Here is a 13433-nt window from a genome sequence, read left to right on the forward strand (position 1 = left end):
GCCCGCGTTCACTGCAAGGATGCATGAGAGGACAAGCTAGCGGCCCTTAGGGTGGCTAACACCAAGAAGCACGATTTCCGATCTTTCATGGAGACCTTCATCGCTGCTGCCACTCGGATTGCAGATGGAATCAACCTGGATGAGTTTGTTGCACCTTCTAGCCCTCCACAGGAGGGGTAAAAAACTTCTGAGCTTGAAACTTTAAATTTGCCTCGGTATGCCGAGTGATTTTTGTAACCGTCAAACCTTAACAGGCTTAGCGCCTGAGCACTTTCGGTTCCTTAGGTGTTATCTGAACTTGAATTCGACGTTGAATATGTTTGCATTTGGTTTGAGGTGTCTTTTGCAGGCTAAAGCGAGGTGCTTATTGCAATCGATTTGTTCCCCAATACACTTAGGCGAGCACTGAGCTGCGGCTAAGCCTCCGAGTGGGAGGTCTGCTCTCCACTCGGTAGGATTTTCAAAAACTTAGGCGAGCACTGGGCTGCAGCTAAGCCCCTGAGTGGGAGGTCTGCTCTCCACTCGGTAGGATTTTTAACAACTTAGGCGAGCATTGGGCTGCTGCAAAGCCTCCGAGTGGGAGGTCTGCTCGCCACTCGGTAGGATTTTTAAAAACTTAGGCGAGCACTGGGCTGCTGCTAAGCCTCCGAGTGGGAGGTCTGCTCTCCACTCGGTAGGATTTTCAAAAACTTAGACGAGCACTGGGCTGCTGCTAAGCCTCCGAGTGGGAGGTCTGCACTCCACTCGGTAGGATTTTCAAAAACTTAGGCGAGCACTGGGCTGCTGCTAAGCCTCCGAGTGGGAGGTCTGCTCTCCACTCGGTAGGATTTTTACGGCGTCTCTCTGAAGGATAAGGCGTTAATCGACCTTGTCTTTCTTATGGAGAGCACATTATACTTGTGGCGTAGCTCGGAAGGAGAGGGTGGCGGTCGACCTGCACCTCGTCCCCCTTGCGGAACACATGTTGTACTTGTGGCGTAGCTCAGAGGAAGAGGGTGGCAGTCGACCTGCACCTCGTCCTCCTTGCGGAGCACACGTTGTACTTGTGGCGTAGCTCGGAGGAAGAGGGTAGCAGTCGACCTGCACCTCGTCCTCCTTGCGGAGCGCACGTTGTACTTGTGGCGTAGCTCGGAGGAAGAGGATGGCAGTCGACCTGCACCTCGTCCTCCCTGCGGAGCGCACGTTGTACTTGTGGCGTAGCTTGGAGGAAGAGGGTGGCAGTCGACCTGCACCTCGTCCTCCTTGCGGAGCGCACGTTGTATTTAAACTTAGGCGAGTGCTTAGACTGCAGCTAAGCCCCCGAGTGAGAGGCCGGCTCACCACTCGGTAGGATTTTATTGAAACTTAGGCGAGTGCTTGGACTGCAGCTAAGCCCCCGAGTGGAAGGCTGGCTCACCACTCGGTAGGATTTTACTGAAACTTAGGCGAGTACTTGGACTGCAGCTAAGCCCCCGAGTGGGAGGCTGGCTCACCACTCGGTAGGATTTTATTGAAACTTAGGCGAGTACTTGGACTGCAGCTAAGCCCCCGAGTGGGAGGCTGGCTCACCACTCGGCAGGATTTTATTGAAACTTAGGCGAGTACTTGGACTGCAGCTAAGCCCCCGAGTGGGAGGCTGGTTCACCACTCGGTAGGATTTTATTGAAACTTAGGCGAAACGGATTCGCAGCTAAGCCCCCGAGTGGGAGGCTGGCTCTCCACTCGGTAGGATTTTTTTTTACAAAGTTAGGTGAAATGGATTCGCAGCTAAGCCACCCACTGAGGGGAAATTTGATTGAACGAATAAAAGTGATAACAATCATTGGGGAAATTATGACACTATTATCTTGTGAAACATGAACTACAGAAGTACTTTTATCACAACTCATCCGAGTGAATACTTAGGCGTAAAAGGGGCGGAGTAGCTCCGCATTCCAAGCTCGGGGCTCGTCTATGTTGTGCTCGACGTTGTAAAGACGGTACGCTCCGTTATGGAGAACCTTGGTGACGATGAAGGGACCTCCCAAGAAGGAGCAAGTTTGTGTGGTTTCTGTTGATCCACTCGGAGAACCAAATCTCCTTCCTGGAAGGCTCGACTCTTCACGTTTTTGGCGTGGAAGCGACGCAAGTCTTGTTGGTAAATGGTCGATCGGATCAAAGCCATCTCCCTTTCTTCCTCTAAAAGGTCGACTGCATCCTGTCGTGCTTGTTCTGCTTCAACTTCGGTGTAGAGCTCGACTCGAGGAGCATTGTGGAGCAGGTCACTCGGCAAGACCGCTTTAGCTCCGTAGACCAAGAAGAATGGAGTTCTTCCAGTCGACCGATTAGGCGTGGTCCTTAGTCCCCAAAGCACCGAGGGAAGTTCGTCGACCCATGCTCCAGCCGCATGCTTGAGATCACGCATCAGTCGGGGTTTCAACCCTTTGAGAATCAAGCCATTGGCCCGCTCTGCTTGTCCATTCGATTGAGGATGGGCGACTGAAGTATAGTCGACTCGTGTGCCCTGAGATGTGCAGAACGCCCTGAATTCCTCCGAATCAAAGTTCGACCCATTGTCAGTGATGATGCTGTGCGGGACTCCATATCTGAATATCAATTCTCTGGTGAAGCTGACAGCAGTACCGGCATCAAGGTTCTTGATGGGTTTAGCCTCGATCCACTTGGTGAACTTGTCGACTGCCACTAGCACATGTGCAAAACCGCTTCGGCCTGTTCTCAAGGGCCCAACCATATCCAATCCCCATACTGCGAAGGGCCAGACGAGTGGTATGGTCTTCAGAGCTGATGCAGGCTTGTGTGACATGTTGGAGTAAAATTGACATCCCTCACACTTGTCGACTATCTCCTTTGCCATTTCATTCGCCCTTGGCCAGTAAAATCCGGCTCGGTATGCTTTGGCCACGATGGTCCGAGAGGACGCATGATGGCCACAGGTCCCCGAGTGGATGTCATCAAGGATTATCCGACCTTCTTCTGGCGTTATGCACTTCTGTCCAACTCCAGTCGCGCTCTCTCTGTACAGCTGTCCCCTGATCACAGTAAAGGCTTTGGATCGGCGGAGGATCTGTCGAGCCTCTTCCTCGTCCTCCGGGAGCTCTTTCCTCAAGATATACGCGATATATGGTACTGTCCAATCGGGAGTGATCACTAAAGCCTCCATGACTAGGTCGACCACTTCTTGAACTTCAACCTCAGTCGGATCTGTGACACTCTTGGGCTGCGGAGCTTCTTCGGTAAAAGGATCTTCCTTGACTGATGGAGTATGGATATGTTCCAAGAATACGTCACTAGGAATAGCTTCTCTCTTGGAACCTATCTTCGCCAAATCATCAGCCGCTTGATTCTTCAGTCGTGGTATATGGTGGAGCTCTAACCCTTCGAATTTCTTTTCAAGCTTCCTCACTGCATTGCAGTATCCAGTCATGGCTGGGCTTCTAATGTCCCACTCTTTCATCACCTGATTTACCACCAAATCTGAATCGCCATAAACCATAAGGCGACGAACGCCGAGTGAAATGGCCATGCGCAACCCATATAAGAGTGCCTCGTATTCTGCTTCATTGTTGGAGGAATCAAAGTGAATTTGGAGCACATATCTGAGCTTATCTCCTCGGGGGGAAACCAAAACTACCCCAGCATCGGAACCATTTAACATTTTAAAGCCATCAAAGAACATGGTCCAATGCTCCGAGTGAACTTGAGTCGGCTGCTGTTGTTCAATCCACTCGGCCAGGAAATCTGCTATTGCTTGGGACTTAATGGCTTTCTTTGCCTCGAACTTGATATCAAGGGGAAGGAGTTCAATCGCCCATTTTGCCACTCGACCAGTTGCATCTCTGTTGTGCAGAATCTCTAAAAGTGGGGCGTCGCTGACGACTGTAATGGAATGATCAGAGAAATAATGAGCAACCTTCTTTGTGGTCATGTAGATCCCATACACAAGCTTCTGATAATGAGGATATCTTTGCTTCGATGGAGTCAAAACTTCAGAAAGATAATACAATGGGCGCTGAACTTTGAAGGCTTTCCCTTCTTCTTCCCGCTCGACCGTAAGCACTGTATTGACGACTTGTCCTATGGCTGCAATATAAAGCAATAGAGGCTCTTTGCTGATTGGAGCAGCAAGCACCGGCTGGGTGGAGAGCAGAGCTTTTAGCTCGGCAAATGCTGCATCAGCTTCTGGAGTCCACTCGAACTTGTCTGCTTTCTTCATCAGTCGGTAAAGAGGCAATGCCTTTTCACCGAGGCGAGAGATGAATCGACTTAACGCAGCCAAGCATCCAGTAAGCTTCTGGACATCGTGCACCCGCACAGGGCGTTTCATTCGGAGTATAGTACCAACTTTTTCTGGGTTAGTGTGGATTCCTCGTTTGGAAACGAGAAAACCGAGTAACTTTCCACCAGGAACTCCGAATGTGCACTTTGATGGATTGAGCTTGATATCGTACCTCCTGAGATTGGCAAATGTTTTAGCGAGGTCAGTCAACAGGTCGGAACCCTTTCGTGATTTGACCACAATATCATCCATGTACGCTTCAACGTTCCGACTGATTTGGTGAGTAAACACTTCTGAATCATCCTCATGAACGTGGCTCCGGCATTCTTGAGGCCGAATGGCATGGTGATATAGCAGAAGCACCCGAATGGAGTGATGAAAGCTATTTTGATCTCATCGGGTCCATACAAACGGATCTGATGGTACCCGGAATAGGCGTCTGGAAAAGACAATCTCTCACATCCCGCAGTCGAGTCGACAATTTGGTCGATGCGAGGGAGAGGACATTGATCTTTCGGGCAGGCCCGATTGATGTGTTTGAAATCAATGCACATGCGGAGTGACTTGTCCTTCTTGGGAACCATGACGATATTGGCGAGCCACTCGGAGTGGTATATCTCTCAGATAAACTCTGCCGCCAACAGTCGAGCCACCTCCTCGCCAATGGCCTTTCTCTTCTGGACGGCGGACCGTCGAAGTCATCTTCGACAAGTTTTGCTGTTGAGTCGACTCTAAGGCGATGCTCAGCCAGCCCTCTGGGAACACACGGCATGTCAGCAGGCTTCCATGCAAAGATGTCCCAGTTCTCACGGAGGAACTGGATGAGCGCTTCTTCCTATTTAGGGTCGAGTGTTGTGGAAATATGGGTCGGGGCTGCATTGGGGTCGGTCGGGTGAATGTGAACGGGCTTCGTCTCACCGGACGACTGAAATGCTGATTCTGTGGCAGGCTTCTTGGCTCGCAACAAATCACTCGGATCTGCATTTTTCTTGTACCCCTCCAGCTCTACCATTGTTATCTGGGAATCGGCAATTTTCGAGCCTTTCTGAAAACACTCTTCTGCCTTCTTCTGATTGCCAGTGATAGTGATCACGCCCTTGGGCCGGGCATCTTCGGTTTGAGGTATATGTAACACGGTCGGGCCATGAACCATGCATAAGCTGGTCTCCCCAAAATAGCGTGGTAGGCGCTCTGAAAATCCACGACTTCAAATGTCAGCCTCTCTTTGCCGAAATGCTTCGAGTCACCGAATACCACGTCCAGAGCTATTTGGCCGAGTGACTCAGCCTTCTTTCCAGGTATAACTCCATGAAAACTCATGTTGCTGGCGCTTAGTCTGGACATCGGAATGCCCATTCCTTTTAGCGTCTCCGCATACAGTATGTTCAGTCCACTACCACCATCCATTAGCACCTTTGTCAATCAAGTGCCTTCGACGACCACCAAAGCTTGCCTCCCAGGGGTGGCTATATGAGTCAGGTGATCAGACTCGTCAAATGTAATGGGAGTTTGAGACCATCTCAAATAGCTTGGTGTCGCCGGGGCGACCATATTTACCTCACGGTTGATAACCTTCAATCGGCTTTTGCTCTCCACATCAGCAAAGATCATCAGAGTGGAATTAACATGAGGATATCCTCCATCACTGTCCTCCTTGTCCTCAGCTTTGTCCGACTCCTTTTCCTTGTCCTTGGGCTGTTTACCTTGGAACTGCTGGATCAAGAGCCGGCACTGGCGAGTGGTATGCTTTGGGTAGATGAAATTACCCTCTTCGTCTTTCTTCATGTGGATGTGACACGGCAGATCCATCACGTCATTTCCTTCCTTATCCTTCACCTTCTTGGGGTTCTAGGATCCTTTGGGTTTCCCCTTAAATTTGCCCTGAGTCACGGCCAGAGCCTCCCCAGGAGCCGCTGGCTCGGCTTTACGCTTTTGCTTCCGACTGGAGTTCCCTTTCTCCGACTGACTCGGCTTGTACTTGCCGCTCCGGAGTCGGTCCTCTTCTTCACCATTGGCGTACTTGGTGGCGATTTCCATCATTCGACTCAGGGTCATATCTCCTGTCCGACCAAACTTCAAACATAACTCTCTGTTCTTAACACCATCCTTGAAGGCGCAGACTGCCTGATGATCAGACACGTTCTCCACCGTATGATGCAAAGTAATCCATCTTTGAATGTAATCTCTCAAGGTTTCATTCGTCTTCTGCACGCAGACTTGCAGCTCCGTCAATCCAGCTGGTCGCTTGCAAGTTCCCTCGAATGTCTTGACGAACACTCGGGAAAGATCTTCCCAAGTGTAAATACTGCTAGGAGCTAACTGATTCAACCACGCCCTGGCCGAACCTTCCAGCATGAGTGGTAAATGCTTCATAGCCACCTCATCATTCCCGCCGCCAATCTGTACCGCCACTCGGTAGTCTTCAAGCCAGGTTTCAGGCTTGGACTCACCGGTGAACTTACTTACACCAGTTGCCAACCTGAAGTTGGGGGGAATCACCGCGGCTCTGATAGCCCTGCTGAAACATTCTGGACCTGAAACATGGACTCGGCTGCTTGTGGGTGCATCTCTGTCATGGCCACCTCGATGAGCTCTGTTCCGATCGACCAGGCCTTCCACGATGATGGATCGTGCGTCAAAGCCTGGTTCCCTGGGGTCGACCGGAGCTCTTCGCCCAACACTGAGCTGGCGCCTGTCATCTAACTGCCGATGAGCGTAAGATCCACCCCTTGGGGGAGGAGTGGGCACTCGACGCCTATCATCGCGATCGAATCGGTCACCATATTGGTCACGTCGACCCTCGCGTCCCTCACGCCGCGGAGGCGATCTTGGGCTATGAGCCGACTGAACGGTATTCGCAGCGACGGATCGACTGTGAATCTTGTTGCATGACTGTGACATAGCTGAATTCTGATCTCCTGCTGCTCGGAGCAAATCCCTGATCTGCATCAAGCCTCTGCCAGCCTCCGACTGAGAGGGCTGAACTGACTCTGCTATACGGGCGGCAGCTGCTAAATTCTGAATTGGGGTTCGATATACCTGAGTCGGCTGCGGAAAGAGTTGACGTCGACTGGAGTCGGGTACTCGTTGCCGCGCGCGTTCGTCGAGTGCTCGCTTGAGGTTCTCCAGTCGAGTGCGTTCAGCCAAGTTGGCCAAACGCGCCTCTTCCAAGGCACGAGCCTCGGGAGTTTCTCTTGCGATGGGAGTATGCAGGGCATCCATGTTCCTGCGGCGAAGTTCTTCCCTTTGCGGAGAAGTAAGTGGCTCGGGTTGATATTCCTCGTGGGCCTGAGCGGGGTCGCCTCCACCGTCCATCCCGTCGTCGCGGGGGAAGCCGGGAGGGCTACGAGGCCCATTGACCATCAAGACCTCCGCCGCTGGATCACTGCTATCGCACTCGGATGCGGTCTCTACAGAGCCAGTCGACAGATCGAACAAGCCGTAGAGAGATTCATCGGGCTCAATTGCCGCTACCTGGGTGGTGGCCAATTGGCGAGCTACCGCATGTCTCACCCACCTCTGAAGCCTCGACCGCCGAGAGCGCTTGCGCTGGCGGGAGATTGGGAGGGAGGACGACACGGGAATCGACCGATACGGAGTCGACGGTTGCCGGAGCAGAACACCGCGGACACACGCCCGAAAATGCGTCGCACCGCGGATGAGGAGCGCGTTGATGTCGAGTGGAGCCTCCTGGAGCCAAGAGGAGTCGTCGACGATGAAGGTGAGCGCGCCGAGACGGATCTCGCGGCCCTCGACCAGAACTCCACCAGAAACCATGATGAAGGCAATCGGAACAATTGCAACTTCTCCAAAAATCGCTAAGACACCTGCCCCATGGTGGGCGCCAACTGTCGTGGTTCTAAGTCTGACAGTAGAGTGGGGGATATGTATGGAGAGGCAAGATCCTAGCTATGGAGCAGTTGTACAGACAAGGGATTTACGAGTTCAGGCCCTTCTCGGAGGAAGTAACAGCCCTACGTCTCGGAGCCCTGAGGCGGTCGACTGGATTATGTGTGCGTATGTTACAGGGGTGCGAACCCTTTACACTGAGGAGGGGGTGGCTTATATAGTGTCCGCCAGACCCCTCCGGCCCTCAGTTATGCAGGGTTTAAAGTACATAAAGGTTTGGCGTTACTGGAAACGCCCTATATAAAGTGTCATCAATGCCATAAAGACTACTTAATTACAGACCGTTTGGATGCAGAGTGGCTCTTGATCTCCTATTGGTCGAGTGAGTCTTCATGGTCGAGTCCTTCGAGTCCGTCGAGTGAAGTCTCTCTTGGTCGACTGGAAGGCAGCTTCTTCTGAGGATGTCCTTGGGAAGGGTACTCAGGACAGGTCTGTGACCCTACCCTAGGTACATGACTTCATCACTAACAAAATGTGCAAGCTCCAGCGATCCATCTATGGACTGGTGCAAGCATCTCGGAGTTGAAATATACGCTTTGATGAGTTGATCAAGGCATATAGTTTTATACAGACTTGCGGTGAAGCTTGTATTTACAAGAAAGTGAGTGGGAGCACTACGGCCTTTCTGAAAAGTATATGTGAATGACATATTGTTGATCGGAAATGATGTAGAATTTTCTGGAAAGCATAAAGGAGTGTTTGAAAGGAGTTCTTCAAAGAAAGACCTCGGTGAAGCTGCTTACATATTGAGCATCAAGATCTATAGAGATAGATCAAGACGCTTGATAAGATTTTTTTCAATGAGTATCTACCTTGACAAGATTTTGAAGTAGTTCAAAATGGAACAGTCAAAGAAGGAGTTCTTGCCTGTGTTGCAAGGTGTGAAGTTGAGTAAGACTCAAAACCCGACCACGATAGAAAATAGAAAGAGAATGAAAGTCATTCCCTATGCCCCAGTTATAGATTCTATGAAGTATGCTATGTTGTGTACCACACCTATTGTGTACCTTGCCATTAGTTTGGCAAGGGGGTACGATAGTAATCCAGGAGTGGACCACTAGACATCAGTCAAAGTTATCTTTAGTTACCTAAGAGGACTCAGGAAATATTTCTTGGTTATGGAGGTGATAAAGAGTTCGTCGTAAGGAGTTACGTCGATGCAAGCTTTTACATCAATCCAGATAACTAAAGTCTCAATCTGGATGCATATTGAAAGTGGGAGCTATTAGCTAGAGTAGCTACATGCAGAGCATTGTAGACATAGAAAAATTTGCAAAATACATACGGCTCTCAATATGGCAGACCCGTTGACTAAACTTCTCTCACAAGCAAAACATGATCACACCTTAGTACTCTTTGGGTGTTAATCACATGGCGATGTGAACTAGATTGCTGACTCTAGTAAACCCTTTGGGTGTTAATCACATGGTGATGTGGACTATTAGTGTTAAATCACATGGCGATGTGAACTAGATTATCGACTCTAGTGCAAGTGGGAGACTGAAGGAAATATGCCCTAGAGGCAATGATAAAGTTGTTATTTTATACTTCCTTATATCATGATAAATGTTCATTATTCATGCTATAATTGTATTAACAGGAAACTTGATACATGTGTGAATACATAGACAAAACGAAGTGTCCCTAGTATGCCTCTACTTGACTAGCTCATTAATCAAAGATGGTTAAGTTTCCTAACCATAAACATGTGTTGTCATTTGATGAACGGGATCACATCATTAGGAGAATGATGTGATGGACAAGACCCATCCGTTAGCTTAGCATAATGATCGTTAAGTTTTATTGCTATTGCTTTCTTCATGACTTATACATATTCCTTTGACTATGAGATTATGCAACTCCCGAATACCGGAGGAACACCTTGTGTGCTATCAAACATCATAACATAACTGGGTGATTATAAAGATGCTCTACAGGTGTCTTCGAAGGTGTTTGTTGGGTTGGCATACATCAAGATTAGGATTTGCCACTCCGAGTATCGGAGAGGTATCTCCGGGCCCTCTCGGTGATGCACATCACTATAAGCCTTTGCAAGCAATGTGACTAATGAGTTAGTTGCGGGATGATGCATTACGGAACGAGTAAAGAGACTTGCCGGTAACGATATTGAACTAGGTATGAGGATACCGATGATCGAATCTCGGGCAAATGACGTACCGATGACAAAGGGAATGACGTATGTTGTTATGCGGTTTGACCGATAACGATCTTCGTAGAATATGTAGGAACCAATATGAGCATCCAGGTTCCGCTATTGGTTATTGATCGGAGATGTGTCTTGGTCATGTCTACATAGTTCTCGAACCCGTAGGGTCCGCACACTTAATGTTTGACGACGATTTGTATTATGAGTTATGTGTTTTGGTGACAGAAGTTTGTTCGGAGTCCCGGATGAGATCACGGACATGAAGAGGAGTCTCGAAATGGTCGAGAGGTAAAGATTCATATATTGGAAGGTAGAATTTGGACATCGGAATGGTTTTGAGTGGTTCGAGTACCGAGGGCTTACCAGAACCCCCCGGGGGAAGTGTTGGGCCTAAGGGAGAGAGAGGGAAGCCCGCGGGGGGTGGGGTGGCGCGCGTCCCCTTCCTAGGGAGTCCGAATAGGATAAGGAGGAGGGGGCGCAGCCTCCCTTCCCTTTCCCTCTCCCTCTCCTACCTATTCCCTCCGGTGGAGAAAGGAAAGGGGGGGCGAATCCTACTTGGACTAGGAGTCCAAGTAGGACTGCCCCCTTGCCTTGGCACGCCCCTCCTGGCCGCCGGCTCCTCCTCCCTCCTTTATATACGGGGCAGGGGGCACCCCAAAGACACACCAAGATTTCTCTTAGCCGTGTGTGGTGCCCCCTCTACAGTTTACTCCTCCGCTCATATCGTCGTAGTGCTTAGGCAAAGCCCTGCGCGGATCACATCACCATCACCGTCACCACGCCGTCGTGCTGACAGAACTCTCCCTCGACCCTCTACTGGATCAAGAGTTTGAGGGACGTCATCGAGCTGAACGTGTGCTGAACACGGAGGTGCCGTATGTTCGGCACTTGGATCGGTTGGATTGTGAAGACGTTCGGCTATATCAACCGCATTAATCTAACGCTTCCGCTTTCGGTCTACGAGGGTACGTGGACATACTCCTCCCGTCTCATTGTTACACATCTCCTAGATAGATCTTGCGTGATCGTAGGATATTTTTAAAATTGCATTGCTACGTTTTCCAACGGCCAGAACCAGGTACCAAAATCAGAAGCTAGCTAAAGACGCCCCGACGATCGCTAAGAGGTAGGTTGCAGCCATGGGGATAGAGAGACTGACGCATGAGATAAGCATATCCATGGCGTCCACATCACAGTTTTTAACCATAGGCTAACATAGTTGCAAAAGAGTAGGAGATTTAAAAATAACGTCAGTTGGTTTCGAAGGGTCATCCAGAGAGCCCAGTTGACGGCACCAAAGCAAAACAATAAAACACGCCGCAGCTGCCAGACAAAGAACTGACGAGAGGTAATAACTGAGCGAAGCTAGATGGAAACCAGTTAACCCCCAACTGAGTACGGCTCCACAACAAGACCGCAAAACCAGTCAAAATCTTCTTGCCAAAAACAAAGAGAACATGTAGCCGTAGCCCAAGCATTACGCTTCCTGTTTTGATCCGAACACGTAGCAGCAGGGAGCTTTCCACGGATAGCTTGCCTAAGGAAGATCTTGATTTTAAGCGGAACACAAGCCCTCCAAACACCCTTGGACTTCGGAGTAATAGAACCCATAATGAGATTGCAGTAAAGCAACTTCACCGAAAAAACACTTGAGGAGGAACAAGGCCAGACCATGGAATTTGAAGTCTCGGAGAGCGAGGGGAAGATGGCAGCAAGTTGATGCCACTGTTCCAACTCTGCAGGAGAAAGGGAGCGACGGAAGGCCAAATCCCGACCAGAGTTGGCACTCTCAGAAATAGTTATCTAGAATTGCCACAGAAAGGAAAAAGAAGAGGGAAGGAAGAACATAAAATGGTTTCCCCATGCCACCAATCAAGCCAAAAGCGAGTGGATTTCCTATCATTAAAAAAAAATTGTATGTTCTAAAATAAAATAATAATTATTTATTTGTTTACTAAGTAGCAACTTAACTGCTATGATATTAGCGTCTTGATGCGGATATGGTGTTGTAAAAAAGTTCAACAGTATTAGTTGATGTGGATAAGAATCATAAGAAAAGGACAGGTTTTGAACCACAGAAATATTTATATATGCATTCTAAAATAATTATATATGCAACAGGGAAAAAAATATTCATGGCCCGTGGCAACGCATGGGCATTCTACTAGTATATATAATTTTTTTTCTCCATTTTCCATCCCCTCCTGGCTTTGAGCAAACCATTCTTTGGTAACTCAATAAACCAGATCAACCTACGATATGTAGCAATAAATTTACGGTTCATAAATGAATTATTTTTTATAATAAACCTGATAAAGGTTAGAAATCTTTTGTAAATAAATAAATAAGAATAAATTCCGACAAATAAATATCAATAAATCTCTTACCTATTTCACCAATTTAATAAATGATAAAACAATTGCGCTTTTGTATAATCAAAATATACTTTGTTTATTTTGCATCAAATTTGTCCTGTATGATTGTCTTATTATGTTAATATAAATATTTTCCTTCGTGGCAACCCACGGGCACATACCTAGTTAAAATAAAAGTTATCCATGGTGCATGTCAGTCCAATGATGCATGTGGCTGGAATCTTGAATTCCCGGCCGGCACAGATAATATTCAGAGGGTGTTTGGATCCAAGGGACTTATTTTAGTCTGACTAAAAATAGTCTCTTTAAGAGGCTAAAGTTCCAAGCACCGCTGACTAAAGAGAACTAAAACTAGTCTTGAGACTAAATTTTTTTAGTCAGGTGTACCCGTACTAAAATGTGAATTAGTCCTCTCTCTCCTCATTTAACTCCTCTCCTTTAACACATGCGAGTTCTGAATTGGAGGGTTTGAAGGATAATAAATACTCATTAACTTGATTTTAGTCTCTTTAGTATTTGGATCCAAGCATGTGTGAGGCTAGCAAATTTTAGTGCCACTACTTTTAATCATGGGACTAAAACGTATCCAAGCACCCTCTCATATGGCAATTTGCTCGTTTGGAAAGACAAGAGCACAGTTACAGAAACACGTCTATAATTAGAAGGAAACATGCATATAATTAGAAGGTGATAATCAAGCTAATATTAACTTCAAATCCAGCCCGGG

Source organism: Triticum dicoccoides, chromosome 7B (genome assembly GCF_002162155.2).
Source record: "Triticum dicoccoides isolate Atlit2015 ecotype Zavitan chromosome 7B, WEW_v2.0, whole genome shotgun sequence".
Lineage (NCBI taxonomy): Eukaryota > Viridiplantae > Streptophyta > Magnoliopsida > Poales > Poaceae > Triticum > Triticum dicoccoides.